The sequence below is a fragment of the Melanerpes formicivorus genome, unplaced genomic scaffold (genome assembly GCF_026170545.1).
Source record: "Melanerpes formicivorus ecotype bairdi unplaced genomic scaffold, bMelFor1.0.p_v2 SCAF_2, whole genome shotgun sequence".
Classification (NCBI taxonomy): domain Eukaryota; kingdom Metazoa; phylum Chordata; class Aves; order Piciformes; family Picidae; genus Melanerpes; species Melanerpes formicivorus.
Genome location: NW_027142354.1, coordinates 56,841,822 through 56,865,369, shown reverse-complemented (window position 1 = coordinate 56,865,369; position 23,548 = coordinate 56,841,822). Strand labels below are relative to the sequence as shown.

General features: G+C 45.7%; 1 protein-coding gene across 1 annotated transcript in view; it reads right to left on the bottom strand.

The window, feature by feature from the left end:
* ADAMTS2 (ADAM metallopeptidase with thrombospondin type 1 motif 2) overlaps positions 1-23,548 on the bottom strand; it is a 209,518-nt gene that overhangs the window by 110,121 nt on the left and 75,849 nt on the right. The window lies entirely within an intron of this gene.

Here is a 23,548-nt window from a genome sequence, read left to right as displayed (position 1 = left end):
TTTACAAACCCCCTTCAGGTAGTTGTAGAGAGCAATAAGGTCACCCCTGAGTCTCCTCCTCTCCAGGCTATTCAGCCCCAGCTCCCTCAGCCTCTCCTCATAGTGCTTGTGTTCCATTGGCCCTCCTGGCCGCCTGGGCACACTGCTGGCTCATGTTCATCCTACCGTCAACCAGAACCCTCAGGTCCCTCTCTGCCTGGCTGCTCTCCAGCCACTCTGACCCCAGCCTGTAGCACTGCATGGGGTTGTTGTGGCCAATGTGCAGAACCCGGCACTTGGATGTGTTCAATCTCATGCCGTTGGACTCTGCCCATCTGTCCAGCCTGTCCAGGTCTCTCTGCAGAGCCTCTCTACCCTCTAGCAGATCAACTCCTGCCCCCAGCTTGGTGTCATCAGCAAATTTACTGATGATAGACTCAATGCCCTCATCCAGATCATCAATAAAGATGTTAAAGAGGATGGGGCCCAGCACTGATCCCTGGGGGACTCCACTACTGACTGGCCGCCAGCCCCTCTGGGGAGCCTGTTCCAGTGGTCTATGATCCTCACAGTAATGAAGTTCCCCCTTGTGTTGAGGTGGAACCTCCTGTGCTGCAGCTTACATGCATTGCTCCTTGTGCTATCACAAGGAGCAAGTGAGAAGAGCCTCACTCAAAGTGATGTGCTGGAGAACTGAATTCTGTTCTATCTCATACACTACAAAGTTTGTCCTCTGCAGGTAACACTAGGTATATGTTCCTCATTCAGTAGCCATCTAGTTAGAATCATCAACCTCTGATATGCAAAAGCCTCAAGCTCTTCTACCTGCAACAGAGCATTACCATTGCTCAGTGTGCTTTGAACCTAGAAATCAGTTTTTAAAAGGTGCCTTAAATGGGACAGCCACAGTACAGGGAAGTTGAAGCTCTAACCACTGGTTACTCAGTTGCCTCCTCTAAGATGTGAAGAAAATAGACTCTTCATACAGAGAGCTGTGAAAACAGACACATTAATGGCTGTGAAACATTTGGGCAGGGCAGAGATCAGCATCTGGGAAAAGCCCTGGAGGAAGTTCAGCCATCAGAGTAGGGAGTGATAAGAGATCAGGAACAAAGGTATGAAGAGACAGTCTGAACAGCAAAAAGCAAACAAAATCCTGAGCAGATGCTCCACTGGGGAGCCTTCTTTACCCTGTTCATCAAGCAAGACCTGAATAGCATTGCCAAAAGCCACTCTGGCTGAAGTCTGCAGTGGCCATGACAAGCACCTGACACAAAAAAACTTCAGCCCAAACCGGTGAAGTTTGCCAAGTTTTGAGCAGAATTGAATCAGAGTTCAATAACAGGAAGCAGCATGTAAACTCAGTGATAGCTGGTACTACCCACTCTGCTTACAACTCTGTCATCTCTCAAGATAAACCACCAGCTCCAAACTGCCCACACAGAGATTCATTGAGACGCCAGGAGGAGAGTTCCATGTCACTTTGTTCAGGGGAAAGTGTGAAATGTATCATATGCCTTTTTTTTTTTCCCCTTCCTTTTCCCCTGACTTCAAGGCTGACAAGCACAAATTAAAATTTCACACCCAGCTTCCAGCAGGGATCATGAAATCCTGATTTGGGGGACTGAGGTAGCTTTCTCCAGGATTACACAGGCAGCAGCTGCCCAAGTCAGCACCACCGAGCCTGCCCTGCCCTGGGGCAAACACTTCTTGGTGCTAACAGGGAGAAAAAGCAGATATAGCGCTTTCTAACAGCATTAATGCACATTCATACTGCCTTTTCTTTTTAATTGGTAATAAAAACCCAATCATTTCACTGAAAAGTACCCCTCAGATCAATCCAGTTGAGGTATCACAGTATCACACAGTATCACACAGTATCACTTAGGTTGGAAAGGACCTCGAGGATCATCGAGTCCAACCTATCAACACAGACCCCATGACTAGACCATGGCACCAAGTGCCACCTCCAATCTCCCCTTGAACGCCTCCAGGGTCGATGACTCAACCACCTCCCTGGGCAACCGGTTCCAATGCCGAATGACTCGCTCGGTAAAGAACTTCCTCCTCACCTCGAGTCTGAACCTCCCCTGGTGCAGCTTGAGACTGTGTCCTCTTGTTCTGGTGCTGGTTGCCTGGGAGAAGAGGCCAACCCCCTCCTGGCTACAACCACCTTTCAGGTAGTTGTAGAGGGCAATGAGGTCACCCCTGAGCCTCCTCTTCTCCAGGCTAGTGTCACAGACACTACACGAATGAGAGGATGGTTCTCTCCATCAGTGCAATAGGAACCACTTGCAGGGTAGCCAAAGCTAACTGGAAGATACTTAAAATGTGTAAAATACAACACATGATTAGCACTCAACACAGACTGCTGCTGTGACCTTTCTACAAACAAGAAAGGATTTATTACTCTGGACTGGTTTTCAGATATTCCCTGTCCTTAGTAGCCTGTATCTGTTTTCTTTCTCTGTGGAGGCCCCCACTACTCTACTCCCATGTCCTGAATGCGGCTGAGGACAGCAGAACTATTGCCGAGATGCTGACCCTGATCTCTTGGGCATAGTTATTCCATACCAACATCAAGAACACTTCAGACACTGCAAGAGGGGAGCCATGTAAAGGAGCAGTAGGAGACAGAAACAGAAAAGATTGAGATATTTTGATACTGTGAGGCACTGAGCATCTTCATGTCATTTGTCATCACCTGCCCCTGTTCCTTGAGCCCTCAGAGACCTCTGGGGAAGCAGAGTGAACGCAATCTCCCTGTGCACTTCGTATTTCCTTCACAATTTTGTTGGAGATTTCACCAGTCTTTAAGAAGCCCCAACCTTTGTTGTGACCCAGTGTCACTTCAGTACCAACAAAGAGCAGCAATGAGAGCCTACAAAACTCATGAGACACACTTTAATGTGCCAGAAGAGAACCGTAACACTCTACCAAATGGGATTCCTTGGAGCAGTTCTCAGTAATCTCAGAGGAGCCACAGCTTTGCTCAGATTTGATTGTCCCAAGTTCACTGATGTCTGTCAGGCAGAAAGCTTCATTTAGCACTGGAGCATTTGACTGTCAGTTATTGACTTTCCAACTATTTTATTGAACATAAAAGTGATTTCCAAAGTACTTGAGTGAATAACTTTAATGTTTTGAACTTTTTGGCAGCCTTATGCCTGCTGCCAAACTGCTGCAGCACGGCAGTGCTGGATGAGAGAACACGTGTGGATGTTTGCAAGTGCCACTCACTTCTGGACTTTTCATTACCATTACATGTTTAAAATGTTACATTCCCACCAGTTCCTGCTGACACTCAGGGTTTGACTGGCAAGGATTGCAGGACTGCAGCACGCTGCTGAGCAATCTGAAGAAACAGGTTGGGTATATCAAGGAAGAATTTTCTGGCAGCAGTTCCTGCATTTGGTTAGTATATAGAGCAGCACAGGAATTCAGTGATCCATTTTCCTCTTTGCAAAGAGCAACACTCTGCCCATTTTTGGCCACCAGCTAGCACATGGAAAATAAAGAGGTGGGACAAGAGTCAATGGAGCACAAGCCCTATGAGGAGAGGCTGAGGGAGCTGGGGTTGCTTAGCCTGGAGGGGAGGAGACTCAGGGGTGACCTTATTGCTCTCTACAACTACCTGAAGGGAGGTTGTAGACAGGCGGATCTTGGTCTCTTCTCCCAAGCAGCCAGCACCAGAACAAGAGGGCACAGTCTCAGGCTGCACCAGGGGAGGTTTAGACTGGATGTTAGGAAGAAGTTCTATACAGAGAGAGTGATGGCCCATTGGAATGGGCTGCCTGGGGAGGTGGTGGAGTCACCATCACTGGAGGTGTTCAGGAGGAGACTTGATGGGGTGCTTGGTGCCATGAGTTAGCTGTTTGGGTGGGTTGGATTGGTTGATGGGTTGAACGCGATGATCTTGAAGGTCTCTTCCAACCTGGTTTGTTCTATTCTATTCTAATGCTCAGTTGTGCTGCTGGATATTTAGTGTAATCTCAATTAAGTCAGTGGAGAGTTTTGGAGCAGTACCAGTGTAGTTGAGAGAAGTTATTGACTGAGGAACTCTTGAAAAGCCTCCATATGAAACAGACCTAGAGCTAGAGTCTCCTCCACTACAGACATTCAAAACCTGCCTGGACACACTCCTGTGTGACCTACCCTAGGTGATCCTGCCGTGGCAGGGGGGTTGGACTGCATGACCTTTGAAGTTCCCTTCCAACCCTTAATGTTTTGTGATTCTGTGAATTCAACACCCAGGTTATTCAGGTTTCTGCCTGTGATTATATTTATATCTGTCAACCACTCTTGAATTCAGAGTCAGGCTGCAATGTCATTCTAACAGCCCACAGCCGCCACACTCCTGGGAAAGCACCCCTTGAAGGAAATAACACCACCCAATGTCAGGATGGCACTGCAGGATTAACAGCATCCTCCACACTCGAACACTGCTTTGTCCCACTTCCCAAAGCAAAAAGCCAGCCTTGCTCAGTCAGGATGTTTTAATCACTGAGACTTACTCAGGAATACAAACGCATGAGTAAGAGTCATTCCTCCTTCCAAGCACCACCAAACCACAGCAGAACATGAACCCTGCTCAAGGACACACGTTTGCTCAGCTGATGACTGTGCTGCCAAGCTGCCTACCCATTGGCTTGCTTTAGCTTCTTTTTTTTTTAAGGGTGTGGAAATGTTTGTTCACTTCAAGGCATCCTTCTGGTTTGTTGTCCTAGATCACTTACCTTCTGGGTGAGGATGATCAGTGCTGGGATAAAGTTGCCTTATCCCAAGCAGAGTTTGTCTTCCCACAGAACGAAGTTACACAACGATAGAGGCGAAGTTGCATCATTTCAACTCGAGGAGGTTACATTAGTACGTGAGGGTTTTTTGGGTGGTTTTTTTGGTATTTACATAAAGATGAAGGGGGGGGGGGGGAGGGAAATAATCATCCACAGGGACTCAAAAGTACATCTTGATTGAAAGATGGCTGAGACAACCTGATAACAGCTTCTGTGTCTAGAAAACACTGGCACATGGAAGGGAAGGGACTTTTTTTAAGAAGAAAGTGGGGGAAGGTTAGCGACAAAGGATAGATTGTGAAAAATTATTAAAGCTAGACCCAAGGAAACATTTTTAAGCAGTGAGATCATTTAGACTACAACATAGGCTCCAAGTGCAGTTGTTGAATTTCTTTCTCTGGATGGTTTCTTTTTTTAACTAAGTCTGACCAATGCACAGGAGGAAGTGGTGGTACCCAGGCTCGGGCAGGTGTTGATCTGCTAGAAGGTAGGAGAGCTCTGCAGAGGGACCTTGACAGGCTAGACAGATGGGCAGAGTCCGAGGCATGAGATTGGACACATCTAAGTGCAGGGTTCTACACAGTGGCCACAACAACCCCAGGCAGTGCTACAGGCTGGGGTCAGAGTGGCTGGAGAGCAGCCAGGCAGAAAGCGACCTGGGGGTACTGGTTGATGGTAGGCTGAACATGAGCCAGCAGTGTGCCCAGGTGGCCAAGAAGGCCAATGGCATCCTGGCCTGCATCAGCAATAGTGTGACCAGCAGGAGCAGGGAGGTCATTCTGCTCTGTACTCAGCACTGGTTAGGCCACACCTTGAGTCCTGTGTCCACTTCTGGGCTCCTCAGTTTAGGAAAGATGTTGAGATGCTGGAACATGTCTAGAGAAGGGCAACAAAGCTGGGGAGGGGTTTGGAGCACAGCCCTGTGAGGAGAAGCTCAGGAAGCTGGGGTTTCTTAGCCTAAGAGGAGACTCAGGGGAGACCTTATTGCTGTCTACAACTACCTGCAGGGAGATTGTAGCCAGGTGGGGGTTGGTCTCTTCTCCCAGACAACCTGTGACAGAAGGAGAGGACACTGTCTCAAGCTGCACCAGGGGAGGTTTAGGCTGGATGTTAGGAAGAAATTCTTCCCAGCAAGAGCAATTGGCCATTGGAATGTGCTGCCTAGGGAGGTGGTAGAGTCCCCGTCACTGGAAGATCATTTCCGTAGCAGACAGAGGATACCGATCCCACTGCACAAGTGACCTCAAGGATCTGGAGTATTTGGCTTGTGAATCGTAAAGAAAAGATAAACATCTCACATTCTAACCACATTTCTAGGGTTTTGCTTACACTGAAAGCTCTTCCCTCAGCCAGCACGCAGGGCAGCGCGAGGCAGGAGGCAGACATGGGGAAGGGAGGAATCGTTTGCGAGCGTCGCCAAGCGTCCCTCCGCGGGGAACCCTCCGTTTCTCTGGGTTACACTGAAGCTATTAAGTACATTTCCTGCCCATTTGGTCAGAGGGAGTGAACGTGCAAGAATGGAAAGACACAGTATCTCAAGACGAGAAAACTGTGAGAATACCAACAGTCAAGAAACAGATTGGAAACATCAAGTCCAAACAAGACTTCCATTTTAGTTCAGCGCACCGGTATGAAACACCCGAAGCCAGGAGGAAAAAAACACAGCCAAGACCAACTAACAGCAAGGAAAACGTCTTCAACCAAATGGTCTGGCTGAATGCTTCCCCACATTCACGCAGGGAAGGGCTGGTATGTGTAACTCTGTCCCATCAAGAACCAAAAGCCTTGGTGGTAATTCAGAAAGTCAAAGCACATTCTCTTCTACGTTGATAAGACTGGTTATAAAATCAAAATAGGCTCTGGTTTGGCCCAAAATTGATTGTATTTTTCCAAAGGGAAAAAAAAAACAAAACAACCAAACCACCAACAAAACCAGAAACACAAAAAAAGAAGATATACCTTTGTGGGTGGCCTCCTGCAAAACTGGCAAGAGACACCCACTGCTTTCCAGTTTTACTTCTATATTCAGACATGTTTGCATAACTTTTGCATTTGGAAAGGATCTTTTCATATTTCAGGGGAAGATGGTTCTAGTAAGAAAAAAAACACAATAATAAAATCAAATCTTTACCCAATAACAAATGCCTTTTGTATTCTTCATTTCTAGTTTAGCAAAGAAAGCTTCATCTCGTTCAAGAACACGATCCAAAAAAACCACTGAAATTTGATTCTTATCAAACACAATCCTGACAGAGCTTTTGAGAACAGTACATCCTCGAGACCAAGGTTTAGGCATTAGCTTGTTCATCCAGGTTTCCTCCTACTTCTGCTCTATATCTTCCCAGAAATTTTGCCCAGGTGGCATTAGAGAGCACTGGCTGTTTGTCTCACCTTTCTAGATGTCCAGGTGTCTGACCAAGCTACTGGTGTATTGGATCTCTCCTCCACAGTCAGGAGGTAAGCAGCTCCATAAGTGCAATAAATCTAGTGCAGCTGCAATGCACTGGCACAAGTGAGCTGTACCCACACCCAGAAAAATTCCTGAGCACACTCAGCAAGCAGGACACTACTGGGTTTGCAGGTGGACCAGTGGCACAGGATACACACACACCAAATCCCACACATCTTACTCATTAAATACCACAAAACTCGGACACAGCAGCTCCACTCTGGTCAAAGCACACACAGAGCACTGCTGGAAAAATTCTGGAGGGAAAGATGACACCCAGGGCCTAGCAGATTTGTCCAAATACTATTAAAAAGCATCAACAATCAGATGTCACTGAAATTCTTCATGGAACTTGATCATTTAGCCATAAGGAGGTAGACTTCTTGCAATATACAGCTAAATCAGCAGAGAACAACACTTCAGATTGGAAAGCAGATTGGCAGATCTGAGTTTTTTTACACTGCTTAATTAAGCTGTGCTGCTTTTCACACCAGGATTGCCAGCAGAAGGCAAAACATATTGCCAGCATACAGTTCTCTCTACAAGCAGACACTAAATGGCACTCCTTTTTCACTTCCTCACTCTGCTATGTGCTGTTCCACCTTGCCTACTAACCATCCTGCACACTGAGTGTGCACCAGAGCTGCTCTTCCCCGGGAATAAGGCAGGTTCTACTGCTGTCCTCACCCAGCCTGCCCAGGAGCCAAAGCTCCTCAGCCCTTCAGGGTCAGGGCATTGCATGTCTATAAGCATGAAGGGTTTTCCTGGAAAGGGGCAAGGGCACTAAGCAATCAAAGCACCTGCAGCAGTGGCATGTGTCTTTAGACACCTCTGCAAAGGGAGGACAGATCCCAGCCTGGATTTGCACAGCAGTTTCCTCTTCCAGCATGAGCTCAGCACTTCCAAGAGAAGGAACTTCACCCTGAGCTCTTGGCAGCATTTCTGAAACATCCTCTTAATCACTTTGTGGGTTTTAAGAACAAAAAGTGAAATGAAAAGAAGTGCAAGGGCTTCTCCTGACTCTGTCATTAAGGCACTTGTGAGGGGGAGAAACAAGAGGAGAGCAGCTAAGAAGGATACAGAGGTCAGACCAGGAGCTGCAAAGTGTGTAGATGCCTTATTGATTCTCCCTTCAGATCCTGAAACCAATACAATTTCCTTCTGGAGAGCCCTTCTGTGGAGGCTGAAGACAGTAATTTCTCCTGAGCATCTAAAGAACCTGAAGCCTGTTTGGAAAAGGTTGAAGTATTTACATTTATTATAACTGAAGTGAGAAAGGTATCAGCACATGACCATGACTTCTGGGACCACTATTGCAACACACTTCTGGTGCTAGAGTCCAGGGAAGCACATTTCCATCCTTCTCAGCCACAGCAGAACTGAGAGGTACTTTGCTTGGATTTGATGGGTATTTTAGGATATGAGGAGCAAGGACTGCATTTGGGGTTTGAGTTTTGAGCCAAATTTGTCCATGAATGAGAAAATCTCCTAACTGCTAACACAGTGATAGCAAATTATGCCAGCAATTTCTCTGTGAACTGGAAGAAAATGAAACGAGAGCAGCAGAGGCCTCGTGCAGTTTACAACTTGGTATACAGTGGTCAAAATATTAAGGCTGTATAACTGGTTCCTTGAAAAATGTGGATGAGAAGCCTGAAAGCTAATGGGATCTCTGGGAAAGGTGGAAATCACCAGGACATCACCTGGAGACCTAAATGAGACCAATTAACTATTTAAGGGGAGAAGAAAAAAAAAAGGAAGTGGTTCATCTGGATGAAACAAAAAGAGAAGAAGTGGAAGAACAAAACAGCAACAACAGAGTGAAGGAGTAAAAGTTTTAGACTTCTTTGTTATGCTGTACAGTTGAAATCATTTTGGTGAACTGCAGAGGCATACAGAAGAAGAGCCCAATGCTAACTCAATCAGTTATTGAGATCAGTTGAGCAGCTTCCAGAAAACTGGAGCAGAGGGATGAGAAGAAGATCCTGTGGTATGAACAGAAAGCAGTGGGAAGCACCATGGGACAGGAAGGCACCACGGATGTCCGGCAGATTGGATTTAAACCAAAATATGAATGGAATAATGAGATTAAGCACAACGTAGTGCACATCCCAAAAGAGAGCTGGACAAAGAAAACTTGGAAAATTAGGTAATCAGAAAGCAGCAGAAGGAATGGAGGCACAATTGCTAGAGACAGGAATAAGCAAAAATACATCCCAGCTCTGAATGCATCTGTAACAGTATGACAGTATCACTAAGGTTGGAAGAGACCTCAAAGATTGAGTCCAGCCTGTCACCACAGACCCCATGACCAGACCATGGCATCAAGTGCCACATCCAATCTCCTCTTGAACACCTCCAGGGATGGGGACTCCACCACCTCCCTGGGCAGCACATTCCAATGACAAATGACTCTCTCGAAGAACTTTCTCCTCACCTCAAGCCTAAACTTCCCCTGGTGCAGCTTGGACTGGAGGAAGGTGTACCTGAGCAGGTGAAAGGAAAGAAGCCTGTGCTCATTAAAAAAGGAGCAGCTTGCTCTGAAAGTCCAAGATGCATAACTTGGTTGCATACGATCTGGAAACTTCTCATCAGATTCATTAGCAACAAATTGGCTGAACTGGTTGAAACTAATGATGTGTTTCTTGACCTGAGAAAGGGTATCACAAAGCATCAGTGGAGGGTTAAATAAAATAAAGAAAGTCTCATAGTGGCCAAGCTGCCAAAGGCAGAAAAAGACTCTGCCTTAATGCTGAGCAAATTAGGTGAATGTGGACATGGATATAAACTACAGCACAGGAGCCTCCACCTCAACATGAGGAGGAACTTCTTCAGTAAGGGTCACAGAGCACTGGAACAGACTCCCCAGAGAGGTTGTGGAGTCTCCTTCTCTGGAGACTTCCAAGACCCATCTGGATGTGTTCCTCTGTGACCTGAGCTAGATTCTATGGTCTTGCTCTGGCAGGGGGGTTGGACTTGATCCTGTGACATTGTCATAAGCATGTGTGCTCAGTGATGAAAGCACATCTGTTGCAAGTGTAAAACAGCACATAAAAGTACAAAATCCATCCAAGCAATTCAGTGGAAAACTAAACAAGAAGAATATTTTTCAAGGAGGCCTGAAAATTTGTCATGAACAATGAAAGATGTTGCTGAATCTTGAAAGGCAGGAAGGGGGTGTCAGAGAGTCAGGAACCACATGGTGTGGCTTTGTTAGGAGTACCTGGGTTCATTTCATCACACCCATAGTTACACTCCATCACTGGAACACAGGGGTCATATCCTCAGAGCTCAATTCTGATCCGTAACTTGAAGTTATGTTAGGCTTGAATGGGTCCAAATGAATCTCAAAGTCAATCACAAAACCCAGAAGGTACAAAGTCAAGCAAAACAGAAGCAGACAAATTCATTTTGCAGTTCAGGCAAATTCAGCCACCCAGATTCCCACAGCCTTGCACTTGTCTGCCCCCTGCGAAACTCACTGGGAGCTCTTCCATTACAATCGGTGTGAACGGGCTCAAGTGCACGGCTTGACTGAACCCTATCCACTTGCCAACCAGCAATGTATTATTACAAAGGCAGTTCCCAGAAAATGCATTCATATAAGGCTGTGAGAATCAGCTACCACAGAACATGTGTGGCCTGCAGGGATTTTGAAAGAGAGACTGCAGTTTATTTGGTGGGAGTACAGATCCATCTCACATTGCAAGGACCCTGAGCTCTTCTTTAAAAACTTCAAAACACCAAAAAGAAATCATCTGAAGGGAGAAATGTGGCCTCTCAGCTCAGGGATTCTTTCTCCAGAAATTCTTGGAAATGCCCTCACCATCACTTCAGAGACAAGCAGGCTTTCCAGCTGTCTGACCTGAGACCCAAAAGGACTGTAAATCCTACCAGTGCAATCAATCTTATCTGCTGCAAATCTTCAGAGCTTAGACGTACCAGTTCTCTTGAAAGGAACTCTCTGCCCTTTGGTCATGTTTTCCACTAGGGCTTCAGCAGCAAAGATGATCATCTAATTCTCTTCAGGATGTCTGATAAGAGAGACTCCAAATGGAACAGCAGGCGATCAGTTATTACTCAGCAGCAAACATTTCCCCGTAGATAGAATTCAGCCCATGCACCCTTCCAACCTAGATCCTACCAACATCACATACAGTCAGCATAACTAGCATGAAGACAGCCAGGTGAGGTACTGCTGAAGTCCATTAGCACCTCTAATAAAAGTGTAACAGTACACACAAGGCTGAATGTTGCTACACCGCCTTTACAATCATCTCACTGCTCTCACATCTCCAGCCACAAATACAAACCAGATCCACAGACAGAAAGCGGCAGAAACTAACCCCCTCAGGGCCACCACTTGATGTTACTCACCACCAGTGAAGCCTTAAACAAAACTTCCACTTCACTTTTAGCTCAGACTCTGTTCCAAAGCCTGTGTTTTCCCATCAGTGTTTTTGTTGCTGTGCTATTGTCTGTACATTCTGAAGCAGAACGATAGCTTTGGCCAGCCTCCCAAAAATATTCTGCTTCGGTAATTTATGACCTGCAGGTCAATATCTGAAATGCTACAATGGGTTGCCATGGAAATGTCAATAGCATCTCTTTCTCTGCAGGCATGTCATTGGGATATCCAAGAAAAATACCTGGAAATTTAGAAATTATATTCTAGTCATCTTACAGGGACTCAAAATCAGATTTTCCCCTCTTTGGTATATTTTGCACTGAAGGCTGAGCAGCGTTTTAGGGCTGCCTAGGACATTTAATACCCATAGCCAGAGCCTTTGGGCTGCCTATTTCTAAGCATTTCATAGTTAACAAGTCTCCAGAGACTCTGCCTAAAGGAAAACAAAGCCAAAAAGAAGGAAAAAAAAAGCTCCAGCTTGTAAGTGGAATATAAAGTTAAAATGGATGATGTGCAGCTTGCTCTTTAGTCTGTCCTTTCTTAACAGGGACTGGGGAAAAAGCTTATTTGAACTGGCTGGAAGAATGGCCAGCGAGCCTGGGAACAAGGATTCAGGCACAGATTTGATCTATGGCTTTAGACAATACATCATTTTAAGTTGAGATCCCTGAAAGAACCAATTCCCCAGTCTCTGGGCAGCCTATTATCTGCTGTATGGCAGGAAAAAAAAACACCCAAAAAATCTGCTTTAAAATCCAGTGCCCCAATGTATTCAAGTCCCCAAAATCTAGGGTTTTGGGGACTTATACCCATACCCAGCTTCAGCATGAATAAAATGGGTATGAGAACACTGAGAGGGAGAAAAGACCTCTGTAAAATGAGGACCAAACCTCTGCTCTACTCCACAGGGAGAAAGATATGAATGACTGTGATATGATCATGACCATAAATAACAGTGGCTCTCTAAAAAAGGCAAACCCTAGAAAGAAAGAAACCACCCCAGTGGGATGAATGAACTCTGAACACTACAACACAGTGAAGCTCAATTAGACAAACAGGAGTGCTGCCCACTCAGCAACACAAAACCACAGCTCCTAAGATGCAGTTCTCAGTGCCTGGCAATTTCATACATATTATCAGACAGTCAAGGGCAATTGCTCACGTCACTATTTAGTTACTGTTGCTGCCAGTCACAGCAGATGCTTTCCCATCAGATGAGCTGGGATTCCTGACCTAGAGAAGACTGATCTTTCCGAAATGTCACCGCTTCCCACTTCCAGAGACCTGCTCAAAACCCCACATCACTTCAAATCACGCTGCCAATTTATTCCAAAGAGTGAGAGGCTTCACACACAAAGGGACTGGAAAGAGAAAACAAAAGAGCAGGTCATAGTTCTCTAAAAGTTGAAAAAAGCCAATCCCTACGTCACCAAGGTGTGAGAAGGCTTTTGAAGGGAGGCCCTAGGGTGGATGTTTCGGAGGAAGCTGCTTCAGGCATAAAACATTTCTCAGTGTCTCTCACCATTCCCAGTCAGCAGGCACTTTCAACAACTGTAACCTGCCTCCACATGCAGAACAGGAAAAAAGAGCTCCTTGGCAGAACAGATGTGGTCACAAAGTGCACAGATACCTGACAAGATTATCAGTTTAAAATACTCTCACAGGTGGCAGTTCATAGAAACCACTCTGAGGCTTTTCTTTTCTGGTTATTTTTAGGACTGAGCATGCCTCATGTATGACTTGTTCTTTGAATAAAAGAATCTTTCCTCAAACGTTCTGTAAACAATCTCCCTGGCTTTTAAAAAGCTACAATTGTTGCAGCCACATTAAAATATTAGGGTCACCAGCAAAAAAAACAAACCAAAAGTATCACCAAACCAAACCAAACCAAACCAGCAAAGCCCTGTCTCTTTTAAAAATGACAGTCTGTGGTGGCCAAACCCTGCAAAATGGAGCAAAGCCCAAGGAAATGAATTTTGTTCCAAGGACAACTGTCTGAAGGCCAGCAGTGCTAAAGAAAGCCATCCCCAGCACCGCCAGGCTCCTGCAGCACCACAGGCTCCGGGCAGCCAGCAGCGAGGGACTGCGGAGACTGAGCCACCAAGGTCCTCTGCTCCCAGCTCCTCCCTGACGCTTGGTCCTTGGGGATTTCTGGCCTCCTTTCCTCACAGAATCATCAAGCAGTACTGCTGAGAAACCTCCTCTAAAGAATCACCTACCTGTAGAACTGTCAGCTCTGGAGTTGAAACAAACCAAATCCCTACCCCCCCCTGCCATCCAGATTGTGATTTGTAATTTTTCCCCTTGAAAGCACTGCACAGTGATGGGCAGGAGAGCTGTGCCAGATGGTCTGAGCACACACAGAGAGCTGAAACATGTAAGTGACTGCACAAAAACTCCCAGATAAAAGGAAGAGCAAAGTTACATGTCAGGCTTTTAATCACAGAACCTGCTGAAAAATAAAAGTCCATGGTGTTTAACCCACTAATAAATAGAGCCATTCCAAGTGCTGTACATCATACAGCAAAAGAGGAATCTCTTGGTCTGCAGAAGACTTCACCCTCTGCAGAAGAATGGGACAAGTGGACAACCAAACAGCATGCCACTCTGTGAGGGTCTCTTGAGACACGCAGCCAGCAGGCACTGCGAGGAAAGCAGTGCAAGGACTCAGTCTCCTGCCTTGGTGTTGCTGGACCATCCAGTAGCCTACAGCTGGTGGCTGCATCCCTCCCAGCAATGTGGCTCAGATAGCAACAGCTAGAAGAGGGAATGTGTGGCTGGTGAGAGGGTGAAGCACTACTGTGTCATTAGCATGGTGTTGGATTGGTTTAAAGGCAGTGTCAAACCATGCCCTTGTTCTTACTACGACAGCAGAGCTTCAGCAGTGGAGTACCAGGATGCAGGTTTTGCAGGCAGTCGTTGCAGGGTTCAGGCTTGGCAAGAGCCTCACGCCACATCTAGGATGTGCTGGTGGGTCAGTGAAGCAGCTGATGGCTGCTGCTGGTGTGTGGGCCTTCAACTGACATGGTTCTGATCCGAGAAGGCTTCTCTGTACTAACAAAGTCACCGCAGAATCATTGCATTGGGAAAACATCTTTCAGATCACTGAGTCAAACCACTGGTGCTGTTTGACTTAAGAGCACATCACGGCCTGAGTCAGTCCTGCAGACAGAACGTTTTAAATCTAATATGCAGATGTTGGGTAACACAGTTGCTGAGGTTTCTATACAAATGAGCAAAGACAATTAAATTAAAACCCTTGCCAGGAAAGGGGCATGTGGCACGTTGTGTACAGTCTGGGACAAAATACTGGGTTGGGGGGAGGAGGGGAGTCTGAATCATTTGCAAGATGATACTTTAAAAGAAATAAACCTGAGTTTGTGCTCATACTATGCAGCAACATAGTTTCTGCTACTGCTTTATCCCACTCTTTCAGAACAGTGCTTCTGCTCTAGAGAAAACCACACATTTTCAAGGGGAAAGTAATTTACTACCGTACCAAAGTACAGATTCAAAGCAACTGAAATCAGAAAATTTCTGGGTGTGTGTTTGGTTTGTTTTCTTCCCAGGCTAAGATCCACTTGCCTTTTCTAATTTCAGGAAACCACAGGGGGAAAGAGGCTTGCATTAGTTGAAATGAAACTTAGCACTGCTGAGGCTTTTCAACTGAAAGTTATTTTTTTACCTGAGAAACCCAGGCAGCCCCAAGCATTGCTCAGGGAATTCAAAACACAGTGAACACAAATAAATAAACAAAAGTTACAAAAGAGCTACAGAAAGTTATTGCCCAACAGAGGCTCTAGCTATAAACCAAGGCTCTGTAAGCCAAGCACCTAGTCCGTACCAACCACTGAGTTACTACAGGTGTACTCCCCAGCCTCCTGCAGAGCGTAACACATGCTTTGCTAAAGCATAAGCATCACAGAACTGTGTGCTTCTCTGCTGATCATGGTACCTGCACACACCAGAGGAGGAATCAGGCCCCAACACTTGCAGCCCCCTCTCACCCTACTCTACAAAAGGAGGCGAAATGCTCTGTCCCCTCTCCCTCTGACCAGTTCACCCAGCAGGTAGGAGTGGCAAGCAGTAGTTGTTTGCACCGCTGCATCTCACCCAGCTGCATGAGATCTGAGATTTCAGAGGGGACAGGAGGCCAGACAAGAAGTCATGGCTGTACTGGGAGCTAGATTCAGGGCTCTGGAAAGAGCACCCTTTAAAAGAAAGCAGTGGTAGTGCAGTGATTAAATGCATCATCACCTGTGATGTACAAAATTGTCTAAAGAAAACTGACCTTGGTCTCAGGCATGAGCTACCCAGACTTTTGCTCTAAACATGCCCTGTTGCAACCATCTACACAGCACCAGCTCTGAGGTGTTGAAGTACTCTCCCTTCAACCAGCACTGAGCTCACAAGCAATACAGTGTTTGCTTGTGGGGATGTGCTTGGTGCTCTCTAGCCACCAGGAATTAAATTACTGCAGAGAAAGACCAAGTGATTTGTTCTCCAGCTGAGTCTCACACTGCTATAGATGCAGTGACCTTTCCAGCACCCCTTCTGCAAGCACTGATACACCAGCAGCACTCAGGCTTCTTTCGTGGTTGGCCACTGAGGAGCAGATTTCACACAGGTGAGAACTGATGGAACCAGCTAAAATGCATTTGTAATCCTTGGACCACTTCACAAGGCCTCTCACGTCAAGAAATGTCAGCAGTGTAGGTGTTTGAGGGATATCTCCCTCGCAGCTCTGGGCTTGCCCATTGCTTTCATGTCATGATGCCTGCAGCTTTCAGTCTGATCAAACCACTTCATCCTCCTTATCATGGACAGATGACAAGATTTATGCCACTTCTAGTCAGAAAACATTTTAAACAGAAACTGTTTATGGGCATTTTCTACTCGAGCTTATTTTAGAGCCGCACACCAGATGCTATTTTGTGTATTGTTATTAAACACAGAGTTTGAATCCCATGGCACAAACCAGCAAACACTACATGCTACTCATAGTTTTGGATTCTCAGTTCCAGAATCCATTTCCTAAGTGGAGATAGAGGCTGCAGAACACTTCCAGTTTGTCAGGACAGATTATTAAGGGCTTTCTGAGAAGAAGTTCCTCCCTCTTTGCGCTTGGCAGAGCCATTAGAACCTGCTGGATCACTGCCATCCTCTGTCTCTCTCAGCAGGTTGGACAACATGACCACAGCTGGTAAACAAACAAACAAACCCCAATAGGGTGACACTTCACAGAAAACCACCAGCAAATGTGCAACTGCAAACAGGCTGGGGGTGTGCACATACATTTTCATAAGCAAAAAGCTCCTCACATGCCTGTGGGTGGCTGCACACTCACATGTGAGCGCTCACACGGGCTCTGAAGCAAAGCTTTGACTTATGAACTGCTGCTCCCATGAACCTTGCTCTTGCACTAAGTTCTTACCAGCAAGAAACAGGATCAGCTTTCAGTGAAAACAAGGTTTGTGTTCCTCTTGTCCAAAAGGCAAATATTTTGTTCTCCCTTTCCTCCCAGGAGAAGGAGAGGATAAATTTGTTAAGGATTGTATGATCAGCAGATACCATAAAGAAGAATAAAAACAAACCTGACTGAAATCTGTTGTAAAATGTTTCATCTCTATAAACACAACTACAAACAATCAAGGGTTGACTAAATGTAAACATAAACAAACAAGTGATTAACCAAGCTTGGCTCCACACACCCCTACTGCTGAATTAATTGACAGAAGAATGTGAAGGAGACAATGAGCACTTTCCCCATGCCCTCCTGAGAGCTTCTCACAGATATTTTGCAGGAGTATCTGCATGAGAACTTGGTGCATAGGCCACTATCAGCTTTGTTATCATTTTGTTATATTTAGCAGCCTTTGCTAATAGCCAACTCCAGCTGTAAGCTGTTCAAAGCAATCACTTAGGAGAGCGTTAGCACAGCATTTGAATCAAGTAGAGAGACTAAAGTTAACTCAGCAGCTGGGAATAAAATGAATTTCATTTTTACATTAGCTAATAATACCAGCTAATCAGGGATGTTTAAATAACTACAAGCTTTTCACCTTTAATTCTTACATGGCAGTAACATACTCTGCTAACTTGCCTCATAACCAAAACACGAATCCATCTCCATTTAGCTCCATACCTGAGGCCGAATGGTTTGTATTCTGAGTCCCACTGAAATCAATCTGACTTCAGCACCTGCCCAAAGTTAAGTGTGCACTTAAGAGTTTCCTTGAAGCCTCCATGGATTTCAAACTGCCTAAGGCAGGGACAAACACAGACACTGAGCTTCTTAACATACTATTATGAAGGCCTCAAGTTGCACCAGGGGAGGTTTAGATTAGATACTAGGAAAAATTTCTTCACTGAAAGGGTCATCGGGCACTGGAACAGGCTGTCAGGGAAGTGGTGGAGTCACCATCCCTGGAGGTGCTTCAAAGGCATTTGGATGATGTGCTTAGAGACACAATCTAACAGCTATGTACAGGGAGATATTAGGTTATGATTGGACTCAATGATCTCAAGTTCTTTTCCCAGCCAGGTGATTCTGTGATGTTCCTGTATTCCACGTTCAACAATGGTTTATTGCAGGAGTGACTGCAGTTCTGTGGAGTGTATGGCAGAGGGAAATGACAGCTCAGGACCACAACCCTGCAACAGAGCCGATCCATGCAGCTGCTCCCAGCTCCAGCCTCTCCTTGCTCCAGCCTCTCCCCATCCCAACCACAGCATCACTGTGCAGCACAGTGCTCTGCATCACTCCATGCCACCCCACTAATTTTTACTCCTGTCCAGGAGGATTTATGTTACCAGTGACACAAAACAGTGCAGTGGGGACTACAGATCTGATGGCATGACGAAATAGTAATGAGAAAGCATTTAATGAACAGTCGACCCTTCTGAAGGCAAGTTTTAGCATCTGGAAAAAGGAGATGCTGAATTAAAAGCTTTGAAGATGCAATCTGCTTTCCAGAGCACTTGAAAATACAAACAAGCCCACTGTCAAAGTAGCCCACACACCTCTCCTGTGGGCCTGATCTGCACACACCTCATCACGGATCTTTGGTTACATGAGCACTTCCCAGCTGAAAAACCACAGCAAAATGACTGCTGCTCAGAAAAAGAAAAAAGTTCATTTAGCTTCATTATCATTTTCTCTCCAAAGAAAACTGACTGTCCCAGTAGCACTTGAAGGGTTGACTTTTTCACCTGAGACCATTCCATGACACAGCCAAGGCCACCCGCTGGGGAGATCTGTGGTAGAGAATTGCATTGACTCTGGGGAAAAAGGAGGCTATTCTGTGTGTTTCATACCAGGCACATGTTCATCTGCTTGCACCTAATCATCCCAGATGATTTATTGCACTGTTATAAAAATAAAACCCTGTAGAGTTATCCTGAAGTTTCATATTAAAACTGCTGTGAGAGTCTTCTTTACCTGGGCTAGCAAAGCACTGCTTCATCAGCTGCATCTCCATGCAGTGCTACAGGCTGGGGGCAGAGTGGCTGGAGAGCAGCCAGGCAGAAAGGGGCCTGGGGGTGCTGATTGACAGCTGCCTAAACATGAGCCAGCAGTGTGCCCAGGTGGCCAAGAAGGCCAATGGCATCCTGGCCTGCATCAGCAATAATGTGGCCAGCAGGAGCAGGGAAGTCATTCTGCCCTGTACTCAGTACTGGTTAGGCTGCGCCTTGAGTCCTGTGTCCAGTTCTGGGTCCCTCAGTTTAGGAAAGATGTTGAGTTGCTGGAACATGCCCAGAGAAAGGCAACAAAGCTGGGGAGGGGTCTGGAGCACAGCCCTGTGAGGAGAGGCTGAGGAAGCTGGGTTTGTTTAGCCTAGAGAAGAGGAGGCTCAGGGGAGACCTTCTTGCTGCCTACAACTACCTGAAGGGAGATTGTAGCCAGGTGGGGGTTGGTCTCTTCTCCCAGGCAACCTGTGAGAGAGGGAGAGGACACTGTCTCAAGGTGCACCAGAGGAGGTTTAGGCTGGATGTTAGGAAGAAATTCTCCCCAGAAAGAGAGATTGCCCATTGGAATGTGCTGCCCAGGGAGGTGGTGGAGTCAGCACCCCTGGAGATGTTTAGGAAGAGCCTGGATGAGGCACTTGGTGCCATGGTTTAGTTGATTAGATGGTGTTGGGTGATGGGTTGGACTTGATCTCAAAGGTCTTTTCCAGCCTGGTTAATTCTGTATTCTGCATCTACTGTTGGGAAGGGTGACATCCCATGGCCTATTACCACTCTCTAGAGACTCGTTTCTTCACGAATGCATAACCTTGTTTCTTATTCACAAGCTGAATTCTCAATCTTTCCTCCCAGAAAAGGCCCCTGAATCTGCAATGTGAAATTCAAAGAAAGCCCAAGACAGGAGAGAAAGACAGATGTATTTATCATGCACAGATGATGTAGGAAGGAGACAAAAAATATTGTCATCGGTGCCTTACTGACTGCAAAATAAGGGAACGGTAATTAATCAGCAGGAGTACATGCTGAGAGGAAATATTGATTGGATTTGGAGAAACTTGGGTTTCCTGAAGGAACTGTTCCCCTAGAAAGGTAAGGAGGAAAGTTTCTGTAAATTAGAATGGCAACCAGCCAGCCTGCAGCCAATCTGAGCATCGTTGCAGGCAGTCCAGAAACACACACACCAGATGCGTGTTGGGCTCTGAAAAGTCATTTCAATACATTAGTAAATCAATGGCATTGACAGATTGATGGACTGTGATGGAAGAGCCTTCCTCTGAAATATCATCTTGAAAACCTGCAAAGCTCTGGCAAGCCACTTGTTAGGACTTTATCACACTTTTAACTTTCTCATCTTTTCCAACAGCTTCTAGTGTTTGATTGTTTCAGCTTAAGCTGACATGGATTTCCCCCCTGCTTGAACTGGCCTCAGGACTTTCAAACACCCCATGTGTGAGGTGGTGGAAAGGTTTTTGTCCTTTTGCATCACAGAGGGGCAGGAGATGCCAGTACCAGAACCAAGGAGCAGCTCTGCTCTGATGAGGTTTGGTATCTGTTTAGAGATGAGCTGATTACCTCTGTTGAGAGAAGCAGCAACTTCTTTCTGTCCTTTCACCTGACTGGTGTGTGTTTATGGCCAAGGAGGTGTCAGCCACCCTCAACATAAAAAAAAGGCAACAGTTGCAGACATTAAAAAGCTACAAAGGATTTTTTTGCCCCCAAAAGTACATCATAGGGTCACACAAAATGGTCACATCCTTCATCACTAAGCCACCACCCCTTCTGAGGGCCCGACCACAAGCAAATCCTGGTGTCGCTATGGAAAGAGGTATGAGTCGCCAGCAGACACTGAGTCTGTCCATCCCATCAGCTCAGACCATACTCATGATGGGACTTGTGTCAGGTTGGGTTTGGCCATTCCAAGAGATTTGATTAGCAGTTAAATAAACAACAATCTGCCTGGTTTGAACACTTGTGGGGGGTTACCTTGCTGTCTTCCTGGTAAGCTTTCCTTTAGCTAAGGTCATCTTTCATCTGCACAGCAGATAAAACTGTCAACCAAAGCTGAGTTTCTGTTCCTCATCAGTCAGGCAAGACAATAAACCTCAGAGCAGCGCATTCAGACAACGATTTTGAGAGAGAAGACAAAACCTTAAGGAAGTTTTAGTATAATCATTTCCTCTCAGGTGATCAACGAAACAGACACAGTAATTTAGCTGGGGAAATGTGATATTAAAGGTTACAAGCCTGATAATCAGATTGTCTTCAGAGACAAAAATCAAGCTGGCTCTTCAGGCCTCGCCATAACCATTAATTAATACTGATCAGCTCCACACTGAACCTCTGAAAATCATTTAAGCAAAACCCCAGCAGTTTCCAGGAAAAAAACCCCAACCTCCTCTAGCTTGCATATTCAATTCTGGTTCTATCATGTAGGAAGTTTTATTGCGGTCAAGCACCATTTCTCATCTTTGTAAGAAGGAATTCAACTGGAAATATTCAAATGTTTGCAACAGGCTGCTTATTTCTATCTGGAGGAAGACAAATTATTGTAGGAGTGCAAGTAGCAAAAGCAGTTACCAAAACAAAATAGGGTTTATTCCCACCACACCTGCAATGTATCAAAGCACTACCTGAAAATATTTCTCTTTTCAAAACAATTAGGCTAATTTACAAGGAGCTCACACAGATTTTCATGGTACTGTTGCCGCAGATTATTTCTTGCCTAAAATATGATGCTTACATTTTTCCAGTACATGAACAAATAGTATTGCTTAAGAGGGGGAAAACCAGGCAGAAATATTACACCCTTTCCTCTGTGAGTCTCCAGATAATGCTAGAGCAGTCAAAACACCACCACTCAGGCTGCCAGAACAAGTATTTATTCTCTCAATATTCTGATAGTGTCTTACAGAAGCAAACCTGGGCTGAAACCAGACCAGAGCGCTGCTGCTCGCTTCTCGTCAGTTCTCTCCCGGCACATTCCACTTCTGAAAGCCCAGCACGTCAGCAGGGCCTTCATAAAAGATGATGCATACCTTGATCTCTCCAGGGCTTAGGAGGTTGTGGGGTTGGTTTGTTCATATCTTTTAAACAGGTGAGACAAAAAAATAAATCTCCATTCCCCTCCCTATAACCTAAACCAAAGATAGGAGTGTATGGAAACTGCCAGACAAACCCTGCTGTCAGCCCCACCTCAGCATAACTGTTGGCACAATCCGGAATTTATTTCCATGGTTGAGAAGATGCAATTATTCTTTTTTCCTTTACACATGAATCCACCCTCACAAGCAGTCAATGGGCCATCCATGAGTCCCAGCTGTGTTTTGGGGAAGCTAAGGTGCCCAACAGCTTCAGGGACCTCTCTCCTTCTGTCCTGCAGCTCCCTGCGGGAGCTCTCTGCCTAGGCAGCCATGGGGGCATGCACATCAACTAGGGGAGCTGAAATCTGCATCAAACCACCATCCAGAGAAACTGCATTTAGAAGACTAAGTCCCTGTATAGATACATTACCAAAATACCTGAATTTAGAGTAAATTTGCCCCCAAAATCTGAACTAACTAAAGACCACCACCTACTCAGGAAGCATGTTGGGCACACAGAAGTCTTTGTTTCTTTCCAAAGGTGAGCGGCATGAAGAGCCCCCCTGCACTACAGGATGCCCCCTGACCCCAACTGGGGTCTTCTGCTCCACAGACCCAGCACCAGTTCTGCAAAAGAGAATCTGTACAGATTTTCCTAACAGTAGCATCCTAAAGGACCTGCTGACTGTGGGAGTAAATCCCAAAGCTCTTGTGCCGCAAGATCTGGCAGGACCACTGCCCAGAGCACAGCCCCAGGCCTTGAAACGATGACAGACACACCCAACTCCAAGTTCATGGAGCTTTCAATTCCTTCACCTCCCATTTCACTGGGGAGAGAGCAGCTTGTCCTATTTCTTGTCAAAGAAGTGCCAGAGATAGGAATATTTATAAGGAATTTTTAATCCATCAATCCAAACCCAAACATTCAAAACTCATGACTCACAACCCCCTCCCATGGGATTAAATTAACATTTCATGGGATTCTGAGAGGTGCTGCCTGAAAAATTATGGACTATCATATACTTTGTGTTACTCATTGCTTGAAAATATTTTCTCAGCCAAAACCTACAAAGCTTTTATCAACAGTTGAAAGAGCCAGCAGCTCACCTAGGGGAGGAGAAAATGAAATAAAAATCAGGACATATTCATAAGATTCCTGGAGGCAGGATCTTTAAAAATAGTCCAAGTGTTACAATTCATCACATGTAAATTTATGGGGCTTGGCAACAATGCAGCTGTCTCCAAGGATGGTGGAAGAGAGGGAGTGCTCTTGGTTAACCTCTTTACTCTTTCCTCCTTTTTCTTTTTTAATAGAATAGAATAGACCAGGTTGGAAAAGACCTTCAAGATCATCATGTCCAACCTATCATCC